Source organism: Piliocolobus tephrosceles, chromosome 14, assembly GCF_002776525.5.
Source record: "Piliocolobus tephrosceles isolate RC106 chromosome 14, ASM277652v3, whole genome shotgun sequence".
Lineage (NCBI taxonomy): Eukaryota > Metazoa > Chordata > Mammalia > Primates > Cercopithecidae > Piliocolobus > Piliocolobus tephrosceles.
Genome location: NC_045447.1, coordinates 60,006,569 through 60,027,608, shown reverse-complemented (window position 1 = coordinate 60,027,608; position 21,040 = coordinate 60,006,569).

The window sequence follows — 21,040 nt, the reverse complement described above, 5'->3', positions numbered from 1 at the left end:
GGGCCATTTGTTGCACTCACACTCAAGGTGAGAAGTTACAAAAAGGTGATTTTATATGGGATGGGCTTCTGGCCTACAATGCCTGCTCCCAAGGGTGCCCTCTCAATGCACAGTTCAAAGCACTGCTGAATGCACATGCTGATTTCAGTGTGGCTTTTTGTAAAGCCAAACGCCACTGACAAAAAAATGGGAAAGCCTCTCTCATTTTTATTGTGTTCCTGGCCATTCCAAGAGTCATTTCCTTTCCTTTCAGGGAGATAAAGAGACATATATTATGTGGGCAGAAGATGCTGTGTTCTGGTCAATAACGCAGGCCACAGAGGTCAATGGCTTTAAGCCAAGCCTGGCTGAAAGCTGCCATAAATTTTCAAAGGTTGGGGGAGGAAGATTTAGAGACTGATGTACACTGGCTGAGAGGAGGAAAGACACTGGGCATAAATGGCCCTCTAAAAAAGAACAGAGTATCAGTCCCATAAAATCCTGCAACAGTCTATGTGGGGTCCCTGGAATGGGGAGAATTTTGCCCACCCAAGTTTTACTATGGAGTAGAGACAAATAAAAAAAGATCTGAAAATAAATCTCCAAGGCTAACCCATCCCTTGAGACTGAAACTTGAAGCCTTCTTCTCTGATTTTCCAATTTATCAGCATCTTTAGTGTTGATGAGCTGACTCCAAGCTTGATGGCACAGCCCTTTATGGGGTTCCATTTTGTCTGGTCTTAACTTGTTTCTCTGTCTTTCTCAAAGTCTACTTTAGTAATTGTGTTAATATAAAAACATCACATATTCAAACTCCACCTCCACCCCCTACCAAAAAGCACCTGCTTTTGAAAGCCACCAGATTTATTTACTAGTTTTTGTAGAGGACTGGGAGTGTTTGTGTGTGTGTTTGTGTGTGTGTGTGTGTGAGAGAGAGAGAGTTGTAGAAACGAGGGTGGCTTCACCTCTTCTAAACACATGTGGGCTAAAATGCCCATCAATGTAGTATTTGTAATTCCACATTTACTAGAAGCACATGACAAATAACTTTAATAAAATTACTAGAGATATTGTAAATAACAAGATATTAGATTATTAGATGAATATGTCTGCCAGACTGTTCTGTTTCCATTCCATTAAATGCATGATAAACACAAGAAAATACTAATAAGGAATCAGCACTAGGAAGTTTAATCCCACAAGGGATATTTTGTAGCCTGTGTATGTGCATGTGTACATATGCATATTTATGTATAGAATAAGGATTTCCCTCAAAAGATAAAATATGAAAATATAGGGATTTTAAACAATGAGTGATTACTTTAGGGGCTTAAAAAATCTTACATTATGTTTTATTTACTACTCTGAGTCTTCACTTTGGTTGGCATTTTGCAAGCCTTCACATAGCCCTGAATGATTTTCCAAGCCTTATGCATATTTTATCTCATTTTGTCAACCCTCTGAGAAACTGAAACTCAGTAAGAGTAAATATCTTGTAGTAATTTTCAACAGCAGAGCTCTGGAAGAAATAATTCTAAACCCTGAGAATGCATTTATAAGTGGCTGTATCCATGCTAAACACGTTGGGAACATTAACTTACAATTCTCCCAATAAGTCTCAAAGATTCAAGTACTAAAGATTCAAGTACTATTATCATTGCCATTTTACAGATGAGGGAACTGAAGTTCAGAGAGGGTGAATAACTTGTCCAAGGTCACATGGAGAGTCAGTGTCTGATTCAAGACTTATGTCCAGGTGATATCGAGGTCACATTTCCTCTAGGATGAATTTGAAAGGAAACTTCATTTCAAGTAGCAATCCAGATGGTGGGTACATTTATACTAACTGCAGAAGAATATGGGAATTTCTTAGGGGAAAGAAAAAGACAGTTTAACATGGTGAAACAGTGCCTTGCATTTTTAATTTAATTGTGAACACAATTGCCATCTCAGATGAGTATTTAGCAGTAAGAAGGTATTTATAATCAGATCTTCAAAAGTATCCTAAGGCCACCATTTATGTCTACATGGCACTGTGCCCAGGAAGATGTCATGTGCCTCACAAAGTCCCTACTTACTGTCTATAAGAATTTAATGTAAGAGAAAGTAAAGCACATTTTGCTGCCATAATGAAGGCAGGGAAGTCGTGGATGTTTATCATGCAGCCTACAGGTGCCAATGAGCCAACAATGACTTGAAGTCGTAAACAAAATTCACTATCTCCTCCACTGGTTAGATCCAAAGAATGACCCCAAATGAACATTCTAGAGAAACCTAGAAATCTCTATCAGGAAGTGAAGTGAGTACAGCAAGAAATGGATCCTTTCAGAAACTGAAGAAATTATTGTTGATCTGCATGAGGGTCTTAGAATATTAAAAAATAAGTGCTTAAATGCAATATTAACAATTGTGGTATATTTTAAATGATGACATTTACCTGATAATGCTTTTAATGCATACCCCTAAGTGCAGTGCCCTACAAACGTGCTACTCAGAGAATAATTACAGGACATATAAAAATATTAATTTATTGTATTCCATTGGGAGAATACTCCATTAATGGGACACTCATTTAAAGTTGTATGATGAATGACTTTTTTCACTGTATTAAAAAGAACAATTAAATCTGAGCTTTCATGTACTCACCCCTAATTACTTTCTACCCTGGAATAATTTTATTCCACTATTCTACTATTCTAGCTATCTTTCATAACCTGCTCCCTGGAGGAAAGTTGGAAGAGGAAGAACTATTTATTTTCATTATATTTCTCAGGTCCCTTTTCATTAGTTCTCTTTTTACTATAATTCAAGGCATTTTTTTATTGTTTTACAGCACATATACTGCTTTTGAGCCCTGCAACTGCCCAAAATGCACTATTAGTTGCTAGCAAGAATCATACTAAAAGGAAGCTCAAGAGTGCATTTGTGTCTTTTCTCTAAAATAATTAGGAGAGCACTTTGCAGATAATGTTCTGCTAATCTATCTGTATTTCTCACCCAAGGCACAGAATGGTATTATTTTCAACATTCTAAGTTTTGTCAGTATCTCAAATAAGAAAGATGCTACCTTTTATTTTTAAAAAGTTAAAGCTATTTAGCCTTTTCTCTTCACTAATACTTGAAAGCTACTCCAACTTACCTCTTCATTCATCAAAAATGTGGCTAATATTCTACTCAATGTAAGACACTGAGCTAGAAGTTGGGAATAGAAAAATGATTTTTAAAAAGTCCCTGCTCTCAAGGAGCATAATTTGAGCACCACATTTTTCTACTAATTTAAACATTAGATGATTTAAAGGAGGGATGTAAGCAAATTAATGGAAAAACAGAAAACAAATACTGTATGTTCTCACTTATAAGCGGAACCTAAACATTGGGTAATCATGGACATAAAGACAGCAACAACAGATGCTGAGGACTACTAGGCAGGGGAGGGAGGGAAGCAATGGTTGAAAAACTAACTTTTGGGTACAATGCTCAGTGCCTAGGTCCAATCCAACTTTAAAAAGCAAAGGTAAGTGAAAAGACCTTCTTTAAGCAATCAAAGCAGCTCAAATTCTTCCAGCAAAAAGTCTTAGTACAAACAGTCTCGAAAATGGCAAAATCAAAGTGTAAAAGCCACTTACAATGCCAGCAAATGATTCAGAAGAATTCTGAGAGAGGTAATATTAATTTACACCCCAAACCTCAACATCATGCAATATACCCAGGCAACAGACCTGCACATATGACCCCTGAATCTAAAATAAAAGTTGTAAAAAAAAAAAAAAATGAAAGGATGCAGGACATGAAAATAAATGAATTTGACTTATCAAAACAAGTACAACTAAGAAATAACCATTTAATATAGGTTTGAAGGAACTTTTAGTTAATAATGGGATCCTCTTCTCACTGTCAGGAAGGTTATTTCAAGATGTAAATGCCATTTTCCACCAGTCTTACCCCTTTGCAACATCCCATATAGGACAGTGCCTTTCTGAAGCTTCAGTGTCCTTTTGTTTCTTTTAGACCATGAGACGTGATGTTCATTCCAGTATAACGCACATGCAGGTGCCAAGAGGCTGGAGGTGAATTGGAACTTAGAAACCTTTCCTCACTTATATTTGTCTTCGTTAATCTGTTCATGGTGTGTGTGTGTGTGACTTTATTTGACAATTACAGGAAAAAAAGGATCATTCTAAATTGCTGGACTTAAAAGAGTCAGATTTCTATTTGAAGAAAAAGGTGCCTAATTTCTGTTTGATCCACCCCATATGTATTTCATCAGTAATCTCTCTCTAATCTGGATGAACTGGTCTTCACACGTCTCTTTTGTGCAGAGTGCTCCTGATCAGTCACATCATACACATCTCCGCTGCTTTTCTTTGAATTAAGGAATCTGGACAGCAAAATCAGAACACTAGCATGGTCAACACGGCATTGAGTTGTCATGTACAAGCATACAAGACATTAAAATCCAGACTCGGCTGGGACAATTTTATCTGTGATTTTCCTGAATCAGGGACAAGATGCCTTTGTTTTATAAAGAAAATATTAGCAGGACCAGGCTCTTCTAGCACAAAAGCAGGTGGAGGAATATACACTCCCTCCTTAGCAGGCAAGGGGAGGGGAAAAGGAAGGACGGAGGGGAGAGAGAGAGAACATAAAAGACTGAGCAGGGAAGGGCACAGCATGCCTGTGGAAATGGACTCCTTTCGTGTAAGAACAATTACCCAGTCCCTGCAGCTGTTCACTAGACTTAATGCCCCAATGCATTTGGTATCTATGTTTCCTTTCCCCTTTTCCATGTTCATTAATTTCTACAGTTGAAACCAGAAGTGAAAAGGGGTAATTCTCCCTTTGCTATTCAGGGTAGACCATAGCAATTACCTTTGCTTGTGGCATGCTTAGTAAACGCCAGGCACTAAGTACCTTACCTACATCATCACATGGAATCCTCACAACAATCCTTTGAATTAGGAATGATCACCCCTAATTTAGAGATGAAGAAACGGAGACTCAAGGATCTCACAGCAAGATACAGAGCCAAGATCTCTCCAAAGCCCACACTTTGAGTTCCCAATTCTCAACTAGCTGCTGATAATTAAAATGGAGGTTTCTTCCCATTACAGTGTGAATAAACTCGTTTTATCCATATATCCCTCAGGGACTTGGGCACCAAGGAAACTACATCTTTTCCAAAGGAGGCTGCCAAGTTCCTATTCCACACCAGTTGTAGCTTTTGAAGTCGCCTGGCAGTTTAGGGATTGTCTGTGGTCTGGAAATCATCTCAAATAGAATAGAGAAGATTGTCACCCAAGGTCTCAATCAGTTTCAAAAGTAAAACTGCTAGGACTTTAGATTTTCAAATTTATTGTGGTCAATGGCAAAAATTGGTTAAATTTCTGTGCTCGCTACCCCCTGCCCCTTCTTAACCCTCATTGAATGGTTCATAACTGGCCACGAGCAAAGTCAGCCATCCCTATCACTAAGTCCACCCCCCAGCCCACCTCCAAGGACTGCTGTTAAGTAAAACTGATCAATAGTTTAAGTGGAGCCCTAATTAATGAGTCTGATTCCTGCCTGACACAGGCTCGTTTTTAACCTGGTAAACTCATTAAACCTCTGCTCTTCATTTAGCCATGGGTGACCAGAGTATCATAATTTCAACTAAGTGTGCTCAGTGATTTAATGGCCCTTGAGTTTCCCACATTCCCATAGTGTCCCATCTGAGGAGCTCAATCAGTATCGTTAGAAGTTTATTTAGTGCAAGGAGAGATCTCTCTGATCTGTCCTGAATTCAACTGAAGGCTTTAAAGACGAATGAAAGCAAACCGCTGGCTCCACAATTTCAAACGACCCATTTTGCCTTAACCGTAAATCAGCAAAGGAGTCTGAAATGCAGACAGTTTCCAGACAGACCAGGTCATCTCCTGAGTTAATGAGACAACCCGTGCTCTAAGCACAGTGCCTGCCTTTACCAGCAGATGCCAGCACTTCCTCTTCCCAGATAAGAAAGGGCCCAGGGATTTGGTCCCCACGCCACATACTCTGAGATTTTTAAAATAAAAGCAGATTAAAAGAAAGAAAACAACACACACACGAAACACAAAGATTGTTCTCTATCTGCTTTCATTTTCAGTTTCTGCCTAGTTAATCACATCAAAGGGAATTCTCAGAAAGAGCTGTTTTCTCATTGTTACTGCTATGTTTGTGTGAATGCGTAGATGTCTAATAAATAGCTTTCTTCTAAAGTGAAAAAAATTCAAAACTCAAACAGGCCAGGGCTAGTTTGGTTTCTAGGTTCTCATAAAACCCCTATCAATAGTAAGCTCCCAGTAAGTGTTTTATAACAGTGACAGCTTTGCAAATACTGTAACATATGTAACTTGGACTGGGTCAATACATGGCAGGGAAATCAGACTGTGAGATGGTCGAGCTGTTCATTTTGGCTGTCTTTACAATCAATCAGCCAGACCAACTGAGCCTGAAGTGATACTTCCTGATTATTGAGAAAGCTAAAACAAATGGATTGGCCATGCTGTCTGGCAAGGCCCATTCGATCGCTACAACCTCTGTCAGGATATAGACAGGTGCCATCTTTTGAAAGCCAACGTTATTAGAAACAATTCTCAGGTTTATCCAAAAGTAGGCTGCACTGTGGCTGCCAGAGGGAGGGAGGGAGGGAAGGAAGAAAGGAAGGAAGGAAGGAAGGAGAAAGAAAGGAGGGAGAGAGGAAGGGAGGGAAAGGAGGGAAGGAGGGAAGGAAGGAAAGAGAGAGAGAGAAGGTAGGAAGGAAGGAAGAAAGAAAGAGAAAGAAAGTCGTTTGGCTGGGTGCAGTGGCTCACACCTGTAATCCCAGCACTTTGGGAGGCTGAGGCGGGTGACCACGAGGTCAGGAGATCGAGACCATCCTGGCTAACACGGTGAAACCCCGTCTCTACTAAAAATACAAAAAATTAGCCAGGCGTGGTGGCAGGTACCTGTAGTCCCAGCTACTCTGGAGGCTGAGGCAGGAGAATGGCGTGAACCCGGGAGGCGGAGCTTGCAGTGAGCCGAGATGGCACCACTGCACTCCAGCCTGGGCGCCAGAGCACGACTCAGTCTCCAAAAAAAAAAAAAAAAAAAAAAAAGAAAGAAATTAGTTCAATGTATTTCAATACACTTTGTTGGATAGATTTTGCAGAACAACCTATTGTAGAAAGCCGAAGTTTACAGGCTTTGGTGCCAGGCCACAGCAATAATAATTTCTGTCTCACCCTAATTGCCTCTGTGTCTTCTTTGGTTATCTTTTGCTTTTGTGCTTGATTCAAAAGCTTGTAACAGAGCAATCATCTCAAACGTATTTCCCAACTGTCAAGATAAAATTCTTAAAAAGAAATCCAAGTTCCAGAAGTGGAATGCAGGACTCTTAAGCCCTTTCTTATAACCTGCACAAGTGACTGGATGTATTAAGCTACCACAGTTCCTTGCCATATTCTTTACTTCCAGCCAACTCATCTGTGACTGCTGGAAGGATAAGTGTATTGTGTAAGTTGCCTAATCCAAATGTCTCTGAGTTGCTAGGTTTAGGCCAAGATGTTCCAATAAAAATGAAGGCAGGCTCCCAGTCTTTGCCTAAAGCTGATTCAAATCACGTCTACTTAGAATGAATTATCTTCACAATATTTTCTTTGGGGACTTCTCTGGTTGTAATAAAGATAACAAAAGCTGCTTATCAACATTTCCAGTTAGAGCAAAAGAGAAAATTTTAAGTAAAATAAATATATGTGAGGACAGTATTTCCAACTTCATTGAATTTCTTTAAGGATCTGGTAGAGACTGAAGAATAGATTGACTATTAAGAAAACAGAGCTAACAAAAGGTGGGGTCTCAGAGATTTAAAATGTTTATTGTTTATTCATCCTAAACTACTAACTCTCTTTGGGGTATGCAAAAATAGACTCCCCACTTTCCATTTATTTATTTAATTTTATTTTTGAGATGGAGTCTCACTCTGTTGCCTAGGCTGGAGTACAGTGGCGCCATCTCGGCTCACTGCAACCTCCGCCTCCTGAGTTCAAGTGATTCTCCTGCCTCAGCCTCCCAAGTAGCTGGTATTATAGGCACCTGCCACCATGCCTGGCTAATTTTTATATTTTTAGTAGAGACGGGGTTTCCCCATGTTGGCCAGGCTGGTCTTGAACTCCCGATCTCAGGTGATCTGCCTACCTCAGCCTTCCAAAGTGCTGGAATTACAGATATGAGCCACTGTGCTGGCCCCCACCTTCCATTTAATAAAATCTTTGGAGGAATCAAATTAAGGGGATGACAATGGTGAAATGGTTTTTCCTAGATATGAAGGAACTCATGTGCAGGTCAACAAAAGAAGACAGAGGGAAATGTATATGATCATACTAACAAGAAATACATAACAAAATGTTATGAAATAGTCAAAGGCTTTCAAGTCTACTGTGTTGGAGACTGGTAGTTGTCTCACCAATCTATATTCTTCCATATTAAAAAGCATCACTTAAGCAATAGAATCTCCTGAGTTTTAGCTGATTGGCTGTCCAGTGGACTCTGCATTTCCCAGCCTTCCTTGCAGCTACGTGTGATGTCATGACTAAGTTTGGCTAATGAGCAGTGTGCAGAAGGGTCATGTCCTCAAAAAGAACCTGCTTGCTCTCCACTTTCTCTTTTCCCCTTCCCAAGGACTGAAACATAGGGACCATGTGGATTACAACAACACCTAGTGGAACGTAAAGAGAAAGAAGACGCTTGGATTGTGGATCACCTTGTGGAATGACACTATCCCTCAACCCTGGACTGTCTACCAGTTTGCATGTTTCTGAAAGAGGTGGTTTCATGGAGGGCCTTGCTAATTGGGTGTGCTGTTTAGACCAGCAGCAGCACCTGGGAGCTTATCAGAAATGCAGAACCCTAGACCCATCCACTGAATTGTATAATCTGCATTTAAAAAGCATCTCCTGACAATTCATATACACATTGGAAGTTGACTAACATGGGTATAGTAGTTAAAAGGATAGATTCTGGAGCTAGAGCCTGGGTTCAAATCCAAACCTGTGACTTAATTAATTGTGTCTCTTTGGGCAAATTATTAAAAATCTGTGTGGCTCAGGTTTCTTATCTGTAAATTAAGGATATTAATAATATCTTCCTCATAGGGTTGTTGCAAGAATTATATCAGGTAATATAAGTAAACATATAAAGCTACCAGTTGGTATAAAGCTATTGAAGAGTTTGCTATTCTTTTCTACAAAAAACCTTCTATCTTGTTTAAGCTATTTGGTCTCTGATAAAGCTGTCAGACTTATAGATTTATTATAAAATCTGTCCAGGGCCAGCAAGGTTTTTGCATAATAGAGAGACTTTGTAACCACAGGACATCTGTAAACTAAGATTTTAATAAATCCATCCACTGTTAAAATAATAGGTCTGGGTGAAGGGTAGAAGGGTAGAAATTGTGTCAAGTCTTATAACAACCATGTAGCTTGGTACTTTAAGGATAATCTTTACAGTAACATGTATTCATATTCAATGAACATTTATTAAGCGTATACTTATGTGTCAGGCATTTTCCTTGGTACTTGGGATGTATCAGTAAAGAAAACAGACAAAAATCCCCGCCTTCATGAAGTTCATATTCTAGTGCAAGTGTGGCAAGTGGTCTGGAGATGGGGGGTAACCATCAAGTTTAGATTTCATTATCAGGTTGCGGCTCAGACTATGTTTCCTAATTACTAGTTTGGAGAATTTAAATAACATAACAAGAGGAAGTGAAAAATAGATTGAAACATCCCGGGGCCTATGAGATTGTGGTTACTATAAAATCTATCCAGGGCCAGCAAGGTTTTTGCAAAATGCAGAGACTTTGTGAATACAGGAAATCTGTATTCCAAAGCGAGTCAGAAGCACATCTGACGTCAAAGGTTCTCCCAACTGTGGAGCTGGGATGTTCTCCAATTAAATTCTCTGGTTGGTTTTACCCATTGCTGAAGAGCAGGCCTTTGATGAGTTCCTGCCAGGAAGTATCACTTCCTCATTAAGAGGTTTGGCCATAATGGGAACTTACTCACAGAACTTTGGGGAAGTGTCCAAATCTTCCACTAATTTCTTCAAGATTGTGGTGTTGTTTTACTTGTCTGTGTGTGTGTGTGTGTGTGTGTGTGTGTGTGTTTTAACATATTCTGGATATTTTTTTCTAACCTGTGACTTAGTTTCTCCTTTTCTTAACAGTGTCTTTTGAAGAGGAAAAGTTTTTTATTTTTATGAAGTCCAACTTACCAATTGTTTCTTTTATGGCTTAGTGTTCATGTGTATGTATGTTCTAAGAAATATTTGTTTAACCTAATGTCACAAAGGTTTTTCCCCCCTTTATCTCTAGAATATTTACAGTTTTACTTCTTATATTTAGGTCTATGGCACATTGTGTAATGTTTGAGGTAAGGGTCAAGATTTATTTTTTTTCTATATAGTTAGCCAGTTTCTGGTGCAGTTTGTTAAAAGACACTATCCTTTTTCCATTGAATTGCCTTAAGACCTTTGCCAACCACCAATTGGCCGTAAAAGGGTTTATGTTTGAAGTCTATTCTGTTCCACTGATTTTTATATTTATGCTTACAACAATATCACAGAATCTTGATTACTGTGGCTTCATAAATCAAGAAATTAGTATAAATCCTCCAACCTTAGTCTTTCACAAAATTGTCATGGTTATTCTAATTCCTTTACCATTTGATACACATTTTAGAATTTTCTCATCAATTTCTTTTCTTAAAACCCCACAAGGATTTTAACTGGGGTTACAATGAATCTGTGGATCAATTTAAGGAGAATGGACATTCTTAAAATACTGAGTTTTCCAATTCATGAGCATGATTTATCTCCACTTATGAAGGTATTTAATTTCCCTTGGCAATGTTTTGTAGTTTAGTGTGAAAGTCTTGCAGAGTTTTGTTAAATTTATTCCCAAGTATTTTATTTTTGATGCCCTTGTAAATGGAGTTGCTTTTAAATCTTAATTTCTAAATTATTTATCGATGGTATATAGAAACAACTGATTTTTGTATATTGATGTTGTATCCTATATCCTTACCAAATTCACTTGTTTTCAGTAGCTTTAGATTCCTTAAGCATTTTCTCTATGCATAAATGTGCTGTCTGCAAATAAAACAATTTTACATTTTCTTCTCCAATATGCAAGCCTTTTATTTATTTCTCTTGCCCTATTGCACTGCTTAGGACCTATAGTTCAAGTTTTGAGAGTGAATATCCTTCAGTTTTTCTGGATCTTAGATATAAAGCATTGAGGCATTCACCACTGTGTATATTAGCTATAGTTTTTTGTTACTGTTGTCTATCTGATTCTATCTTGAAGGCGCCCTTAATAAGACTAATTCCTTTTCTTTCCCAATTTCCTCAGATTTTTTTTTTACCATACCTGAGATATAACGTTGTCTAGTGGCTTTTTTATGTCTAACAAGATAATCACATATTTTTGTCTCTTTCTTGTGACATATTATCTCATATACATTGTTGGGTTTGGTTGGCTAATATTTGCCAAGCATTTTTTTTTCTTTTTTTTTTTTTGGCCAGTGTTCATGAGGTGCAATTGCCTGTAGTTTTCTTGTGTTTCTTTGTCTATATTCGGTATAAGGGTAATAGTGGCTTCATAATATTAGTTGGGAAGTGTTTTCTACACCTCTATTTTCTGAAAGAATTTGTATAAGATTAGTATTAGTTCTTCCTTAAATGTCTGGTAATCTTTTGCTCATGAAGTCATCTGGGCCTGGATTTTTAAAAATATATGTTTGATAAGGTTTATAATTACACATTTATTTTTTAAAGTAGTATAAGGCTATTAACATTTTCTATTTCTTCTTACATCAGTTTTTGAAAGTTTTATTTTTCATATATTGGATCAAATACTTAGAACATTTCATCTAAGTTGCCAATTTGTTATTCATAACATTGCCTTATTATCGATTTAATGTTCTTTAGCATCTGTATCATGTCCCCTCTTTCATTCTTAACATTGGTAATTTGTGTCTTCCCTGTTCTTTTTGATGAGTATTACTATAAGTTTATCAATTTCATTGATTTTTCCCAAAGATTATTTTTTCCATTGTTTGTCCATTCTCTATTGTATTGATATTCCTTCTCCTGCACAGCTCTAAGTTAGTAAGTGAGAATTGATCTTAGAAGAATGTGAAAACATATGTGAAACAAAACAAATAAGGAAAAATATTAAACAACTATAGTTTTCAATGTGTTCAGCTAGGTACCATGGCAGATCTGAAAAACACACATGTTGTTCTCTGTCCTTAAGGACATTATTATCTAGTACTCTGCCTCTCAAACTTTTCTATAAAGCTATACCAAATGGCAGGAAAGATTGAATAAGTATTTTTCATGATATAGGGCAGAGAATCTCAGATGTTTTTAAGTTCATGGAAAACCTAGTGTCTCAGTTTTCTCAAGACACCTCAGATCAAAAGAAACTTATAAAATTCCATTTATTAAGTAGATAAGTCCAAATCATTTAATTTTTATTTCCTAATAACAAATAGCCATTAAATAACAATACAAATATTTATATTCAATTCTTAAATAACTACTATTACTTGTTAATGGGATAGACACCTGTTCAGCACTGAACAACTTTTAAAACTTTGAACTCACATACTGCCTATTTGTTTTACATTTATTTTCATGCAGTAGTTGCTTTTTATCATGGCAATTGCTAAAAACCCAGCTTATCAAAGATATGATGTTATCAAAAGAAATATAGTATAATCTAATATTGAAAATACTATCCTGAGCTAGCAGTTTGCACACTGTCCTATTGATATTGAATATTTCTGCTCTTTCCTCAAAAAAATAAAGTATCCCATGATGCCCCATGAGTTCACCATAGTTCCCTGAGATGCCTCAGCAAAGTTTGGGAACTATGGGTCTAGGGTGAAAAGAAGAAAGCTCCTGAGAGACAAATTTACTTGAAAATTTAAATATGTTAAATCTTTAAGGCTCATCTAAAGTTTTTCTTCTATTAAATGATACATTTGTATTTAAACATGATTTTATACTTTATAAGATTCCCTATATTTATTTTATGGATCCTTATATTCCCTGAGATATCATCGCAGAGTCCTGGGGATACTTCTACTATACCTTGAGAGACAAGGATATAGCTATGGAAATAAGATAATGTATGCAGATGAGAGGTTAACCAAAAACCAAAGGCAACTCAAGCACTAATGCTGGATAAGGAGGAAGTAAGGCAATGTGGCCATGTAATTTATCGTTTTAACCAAGATCTTTCTGAGACTGAAAGGGAGTGGTACCAGTAGTAATTGGGAAAATAGACATAAACATAGGCTATCCCAGATAAACAGGCAGGCATGTTTCCCCAGGAAAGACTGAAAATCATCGATTTTACAAATTTAGTGGGACTATGCATGTATTAGCCAAGAAAACATTTTCCACCAGATTTTTTTTTGTTTTAAAATCTAGAGAGTCCATATTATATCCACCTCTGGTTCTAAGAATACTGAAACATTTCCCTCAAGATTACAACGCCTTCTCTAGGGAAAATAGCATAACCAGGTCTTATTTTTCACATGATGCCTAACTCTGAGGAACCACTTTCAGTGAGGAAGCCTTCCCTACGTTCTTGTGAGAGGTGCAGTGCCTCTTTACTAGAGAAGTTCTCCTTTTCTGCCCACATCTATAAGAAGAGAATCTGGAACCAGTAACAACCAACAATCCTGTGGGTTAACAATTACCATTTAAATCAGCAAATTGAGGTCTAAGGAACTTAAAATTATGTACGTAGATGGTAATGCCGTCTTTTCTTTTACAGGAAAAAGTGGAGGCTGCCATTTTTTTTTAGTAGTTTATGTAACTATCATAAACATATACTCAGTTCTAATTCTGGTGGAAATTATTTCCCTTTACATTTTTTATTTAGCCATTTTAATCAATTCTGAGATACAAATACCTTTATATTATGCTCTTTCTGAAATTAGTATGTGTCCCACAATTAATGATATATCATAATTTATTTGGATTAGGTCATTGTTTTCTGTGTGGTGGTACATAACAAAATGGTGTATCTTTATAATTAATGGGGTCTTAGATTTAAAGAGAGCAAGTTATTATTCCATAATAGACAGATGATACTATTCATGTTAGAGTGATGTAAATATTCAACAAAAAATTTTGTTTACAGTTAGGAAATATGATAGAGTGAATAAAAAACTAGGATATGAGTAGAAACTCTCAGGTTATTTTTCTTTTGTTTTCCTTTTTCATTGAGATGTTAGTAAGGATTTTTGTTGCCAAAACAAGTGAGAGATACAAGCATAACAGGAGACACAAATAAATTGTCTCGATAATTTTAGACTCTAAGATTTCTCTATGGAAAGATCAGCTACTTTTGTAGACAAGATACTATCCAAAATAAAAACAACAGATATTTGAGGCAGTGTTCAAGACAATGACTGTACACATATGTAATATATAAAAATAAAAAGGCAGATTCCTATTTTCTTTCCTCAGTAAGCTATGTGAGCATATAAAGGTATGGGTCTCCTTTTGGGGAAAAATGCTTTTCTATAGAAAAATGGTAATTTCCTCCATCCTCTCCCAAAAAAGGTTTTAAGCCCTGAGATGAGCAAGGAAATCAATCAGGGTAACACTAGCTTCACATGAACCTCAAGACTACAATCTAACTGTAGTTACTATCTTCTTTTCTTAAAAAAAACCTTTAGCTTCCTTTTATCTGTACCAAACCAGTACACTAAATTTTCTCCCTTACAAAGTTTTCAACCAAGTTGGAATTAAATTAATCTCACTGTAAAATACAAGAAAGAATAGGTAAGACAAGTGTTTGCTCTGTGTAATGCATAAAACAGAAGCATTTCTCCAACAGCACTGGCCCCAGAGATACCACATTAAGAACTGGCTGCAGGACAAAGTGATCCCTTAGGTCGGCTAACAAGACAGGGAGAGGAGAGTTCAGTTTCAGCAAAGATGAGGAGTCCCTGCTAAGTTTAGCTTTTAGTTGTAACCAGATCTCAAACAGATCCTAGGTCTCCCTAACTGACAATGCCAGAACACAGTATCTTCACAGCATCAAGAGGGCCAAAGTTGTCTAAACTAGTCAGTGAACATCTCTGCTAAATAATTTGTCAGTGCTCACAATGATAGTGATACAGGCATCAGGAAGCCTGAGTTTTAGAAGAAGTTACACATTTATTATAGCAAAATATTTGTGTCCCCCTGACATTCACGTGTTGAAACCTAATCACCAGTGTAATGGTATTTAGAAGTGTGGGCTTTTTGGTTGTGATTAGGTCATTGTATTAGTCTGTTTTCACACTGCTGATAAAGACATACCCGAGACTGGGAAGAAAAAGAGGTTTAATGGACTTCTAGTTCCACATGGCTGGGGAGGCCTCACCATTATTACCGAAGGCAAGGAGGAGCAAGTGACATCTTACTGTATGGTAGCAGGTAAGAGACAGAGCTTGTGAAGGGAAACTCCCAGTTTTAAAACCATCAGATCTCATCAGACTTATTCACTATCATGAGGAGAACAGCATGGGAAAGACCTGCCTCCATGATTCAATTACCTCCCACCGGTTTCCTCCCATGACACGTGGAAATTGTGGGAATTACAATTAGAGAGATTTGGGTGGAGACACAGCCAAACCATATCAGTCATGAAGGCATAGCCCTCATGAATGGGATTAGTGCCCTTATAAAATAGACCTCTCTCATATCTTTTGTCATGGGAAGACACAGCAAAAAGACAGCTGTCTATACACCAGGAAGTAGGCCCTCACCAGACACTGCATCTGTGGAGGCTTGGTCTTGGACTTCCCAGCCTCCAGAACTGTGAGAAATATATTTCTGATGTTTATAAGCCATTCAGTCTATGGTATTTTGTTGTAACAGCCTGAACTAAGACAACATCATTTACCTAATAAGCAGTGATAAACATTCTTGTCTGGAGTAAATGATATGAAATATAATACATTACTGCTGAGGTTATTTAGTCTGACTTTAAATTAAAGTAGTACAAATGACTTCTTCCATACAATAAAGACAAACTTTGTACTCATGCTTCTCAAAGCCAATCATGCCTCTAAATCTAGCCTCAGCTTAACAATTTTTTTTTTTTTTAAGGAGTAGCGAGCAAAACACTCCCTATCCAGAATCCCTATAATAGAAAGAGCTCTAAAATCCAGCAGGTATAAGCACATTGAAGTCTGAGATTGTGGTCTGTGGCAATCGTTTCGTCCTTCTATCTCTGGAATGTTCATCTTGGGTGGCTTGAAGATTGCTGGATTCACAGCCCTTCAGGTGGCCTGGATATAGCCGGAGCATAGGTCAGTTCCACTGGAAAGGGCTACTGTGCTCCTTTGTAGTCCAGGTGACAAAGCCTCCTGAAGCAGACTCCTGAGATGGGGGTGGAAGTAGGGGGGTCTTTCTTCAAAGATCCTCCATTTTTCTGAGGAGTCTGTCTTTATCCCTACTTCTAAAACTGGACTTGCTGGAATTTGGACCAGATAAGGTTGTAGAAGAATCAGAAGTGAAACAGTCTTGGTTTCTGCTTAGGGAAAGTGTCGGGGTGCTGCTTGGAGTGGAGAGGGACATTCAGGTGGCCTCTCTTTCTTCATTATTTCTCTCCTGTGGAGTTTTGATTTGTGGAGTGCTTCTGTCACTCAAAGGCACTTGATCTCCTTGGTGGGAGGAACTTTGTGGGGTGTGTAGCCAGTGTCACTCAGTCTTGTTTGTTGCTCAAAATGCTGAATGCTCTCCTGTGTGTTTTGTAATAATTCATGATGACAATGGTAGCTCTATCCTTCACCACCAGGATCTTGTCCATACTGTCAGCGGCCATAGGGTCATGGTAGGGGGGATACACAGTCCTCTCTCATTCCACGAAGGTACTGAAGTAGCTTGTTTCCAGGGAATGCTGCTCATAGCTAGGGAAGAGGAATCAATGTGATGGGTCTTTGAGGGCATCCTCATAGCCTGGCAGTTACAGACTCATGGGGAGGGATATCTTGCCTAGAGAACCCTTAGGCTTAAGAGGAGGCTCTCCTGGTTGTCTCAAAGCCTTTGAAAGACTAGGATCCAGGTGATTTAGAGCTGAGTCCCTGCCACCACAGTGAAATGATGTGACAATTATGCTAACAGATACTAATGAGGAACACCACCCAGCTGTTGCAAATTAGAAAAGCTTCCTGGGTAAAGTCTACCCAGAGGTCTGTTTCTTTGCCACCATGGGGATTCCTGCAACCCAAGCTCCACAGTACAGAGGCTTTATGGTGCAGTCAGGACCCAAACCACGGTGTGCGCGGCACTATGCTGGACTCTAGGCAGGTCTGAGCCTCGGGTGCAGACCGGCGAGCATGGGCTGTGCAAGTCTAGGATTCCACTGTTAACTTTCCTCTTTACTAACTAAGTGACACTGAGCAAGACACAATCTCTCTGAGGCTGTTTCTTTGTCTGAAAAATGAGGATCAAACACCTGCCCTGTCTATTTCATGGGGTTCTTGAAACATCAAACAGTCTTTGTTCTCATACATTTTATGAATCGTGGAGGCATAAGGTAAATGTGTAAAATAAAAGACAAGGCATGTAAAAAATACTGTGTGAGGTTTAAAGGGGCACACAAATGCAAAAATTACTGTTTGTGACTTTTTAATAATACAAGGTAAAATATCATTTTTGTATTCAATTAAATCCAATCATTATTTTTGAGGCCCTGCTTTAATACATGATCTTTGGGATGTAGTGTTAAATTATCCACATGCACCTTAAGTCTGAACAATTTTTGTGTGGCAAGTCCCTCATCCCCTGCCAAAAAAAGCAAAGCTATAGCAACCAGTGTTCTGGTGTTCTATGGCCTTTTTCCCCCTAAGATCCACACTTTGCTTTTTGCTAACCCATCTCTCACTGTAAATGTATAGGAAAAAATGTGAGTACCATAGATTAAGGCTAGAGATAATTGGTAGAACATGGGAGGAGAATCAGTGATAGAGGGAGAAGGTGGGAGAGAAAAAGAGGGACCTGGGAATTGGAAAGAAGACAAGACAATATACAAGTAAAATCAATCCTCCCAATTGCGGCATGCAGAGAGAAGGAACCAAGTTATAAAAATGGAAAGTGAGGACTTCAGATTCAATCAATCGGATGCCAGATGGACATGGCTTTAAAAAATGAGGCTATTATCACTGAAGTTCATTTGACAGAGCTTATGTGTAAGAGTCAAGTGATGATCACTCTTGTCTACAATCATAAAATAAGGTGCCACGGTGATTTATCACTTTACTCTTCTAATATAACCCCACCTTTAGGAGTGTCTATAAATTTGGTTCCTACCTTTTGAAAACTCTTACTATGTCACTGTAGATTAGCCCACTCCTTGGCACATACTAGGCACTTGATCAGTGTTTGGTGAATAAATGAACTGAAAGAATGCAGACCGAGTTATGTTATTTTATCTTTTCAAGGTGTTGAAGGATTCAAAACTAGAAAAGAACACTCCCCCTTTTACCCTTTTATTTTCTCAAACACAAGACTCTTATTTAAGATTCCTCTCATCTACGCAGATAACTTAACAATAGCTGGTACTCATTGAATGATTACTCTGCTGGGTACTGTGTTAAGAAGTTTACAGATCTCATTCAATCCTTGTAACAACAAGTGAGCACATAATTATCCCACTTTAAAAATGGAGAAAGTAAAATTCAGGGAGGCTACCCTTAGACAGGGAAAAAGTTGATACACCTAGTAAGTTGGGATAAGGATAATCAATTGCATATGATCTTCTTTAATAATTATATTTTCATAGAAAAGGCTCAAGGAAGCACACCAAGAATTACAACTACCCTTTTCTAAATTGCAAAGGCCTGCAGAAAGTGTGTCTGTTGAGGATAAACTATTGGCAGTGACCTTAAAAACAGAAGGAGTGGCTAGAGCAGGAGCATTTCATTGTTTTTTGATGCCAACCAAAGTAAGAAATGCATTTTATATCCTAACACACACACATTCACACATAACCACACATATCTATGTACATAACTGAAATAAAACTTTTACTGAGCAATGCTTACTGCCACTATGTGTGATGCATAATAATATTTTCCATTCTGTTCCCTTCCATTTACTTTTCTTTCCTTCCCTTCACTTCCCTTCCATTCTATTCTATTTCTTTAAATGCTGATTAGGACTGACTTATAATTGACTTCACTGTGCATTCACGGGTAATGAGCTGCAGTTTGGAAACCAATGAGGTGAAAGGCAATAAAAGTAGTAGGGGGAACATGGAATTTTGATTCAGTTGTGAGACTGGAACCTTGGGCTGCTATTGTGTGGGCTAAAGCAAATAATAGTTTCTTTGAACTTTGGTTTCTCATCCATAAAATGGGGATAATAATACATACCTCAAAGGGATGCTGAGAAGAGTGAGCGATAAACATACACACCTAGCCTAGCTCCTAGTGTGTCCCACAGATGTATGGTGACAGCAGTGTAATGAGGTGGTTAGGAATGCAGAATGCTGGCCCCGTCACAAACTAGCTGTGTGATCTTAGGCAAATCACATAATCTCTGAGCTTTGGTTTACTCCTGTGTAAAAAATGAGGAAATAATAGTGTTTACTTCACAGGGTTGTTGTTAGCATTAAGTGTGATAACATATGTAAAGCTCTCAACACAGTGCCTGATGTGTAGTAAGTGCTCAATAAATTATTGGCTATATCATCTATTCAACAAATCTATTATTATTGTCCAACTACTTAGAGCTACTCTGGAATGCCCTAGACTGGGTGACAATATATATTTTGATGGGACAAATTCAGGATTGGGGTGTGTGTGTGCGTGTGTGTGGTGTGTGTGTGTGTGTGTGTGTGTGAGAGAGAGAGAGAGAGATTGAGAGAGAAGAAAGGAGAAAGAGACAGACAGAGGTAGACAAAGGGAGAGAAAGAAAGAAATCAGAATTGCTCTATTTTACTCATTGGTATCTTTAAGAGGCCAAATCAAACTTGGCTGCAGCAAAGGAAATTATTTTTAGTAAAGAAAGGTTAGATCCAAAATTGGATTCCCTCTCTTTGTTCTTCTTTGACGGTATTTCCACAAAACCCAATCTTTGGCATGGGGTTAAAAGCCTTTTTTTCAATAAGTAGACTTAACAAAAAAAAAAATGAATAAAGGAAAAACTCTACATATTAAGTAGTGGAAAGTGAGTTTCATCCTTTGGAGGTTAGCTAAAGAACTCTATCGCATGGCCCCACACTCCCAAAAGCCTTCCTTCTTACCACCTGTGCCAGGCAGCCTCTAAGATGCCCCCAATATTTCCTGGTATTTATGCTCTGTGTAATACTCTCTGCCTGTCAAATGTGGATTAGACTAAGTGACTCATTTCTAACTAATGGGATAAAGTGGAAATGACAGTGTATGACTTAGAGACTATGTCATAAGAGGTAATATGGCTTCACCTCTCTCTTCTGGAGCTTATTCTGAGGGAAGGTAGCTGCCATGTTGTGAGCAGTGCCATGAGAAGCCAACGTGATGAAAAACTAAAGCCTCCCACCAACAGTCAGGGAAGAGAGCTTGGAAACTGATCCTCCAGCCTCTTCAAAAGAATGTAGCCCCAGCCAACAGATACCCTGAACCAGAACCACCCAGATAAACCACTCCTAGATTATTGACTCTCAGAAACGATGAGAAAATATATGTAGTTTTAAGCTGCTATGTTTGGGGATAATTTGTTACACAGTAATAGATAGCTAATATATCACCCTTGAATCTTGCTTCCCACACCATCTGAGTTAGGTCAGTCAGTTAATGATTCATTTATTCTCTCATTCATTCCATGAACTTTATGGGCTGCTCATTATGTGTTGGGCAGTGTGACTCTCTTCAACTCCTAACTTTAAGGAGTTGCAGTCTAGTGGCGGATATACAGTGGGCAGACTGTTACTGTTTAAAACGCTAGGTGCAAGCTAAATGTCACTATGTGGTTTGGATAGAGGGCCTTCGGGACTCAGAGGAGGAACAAGGAC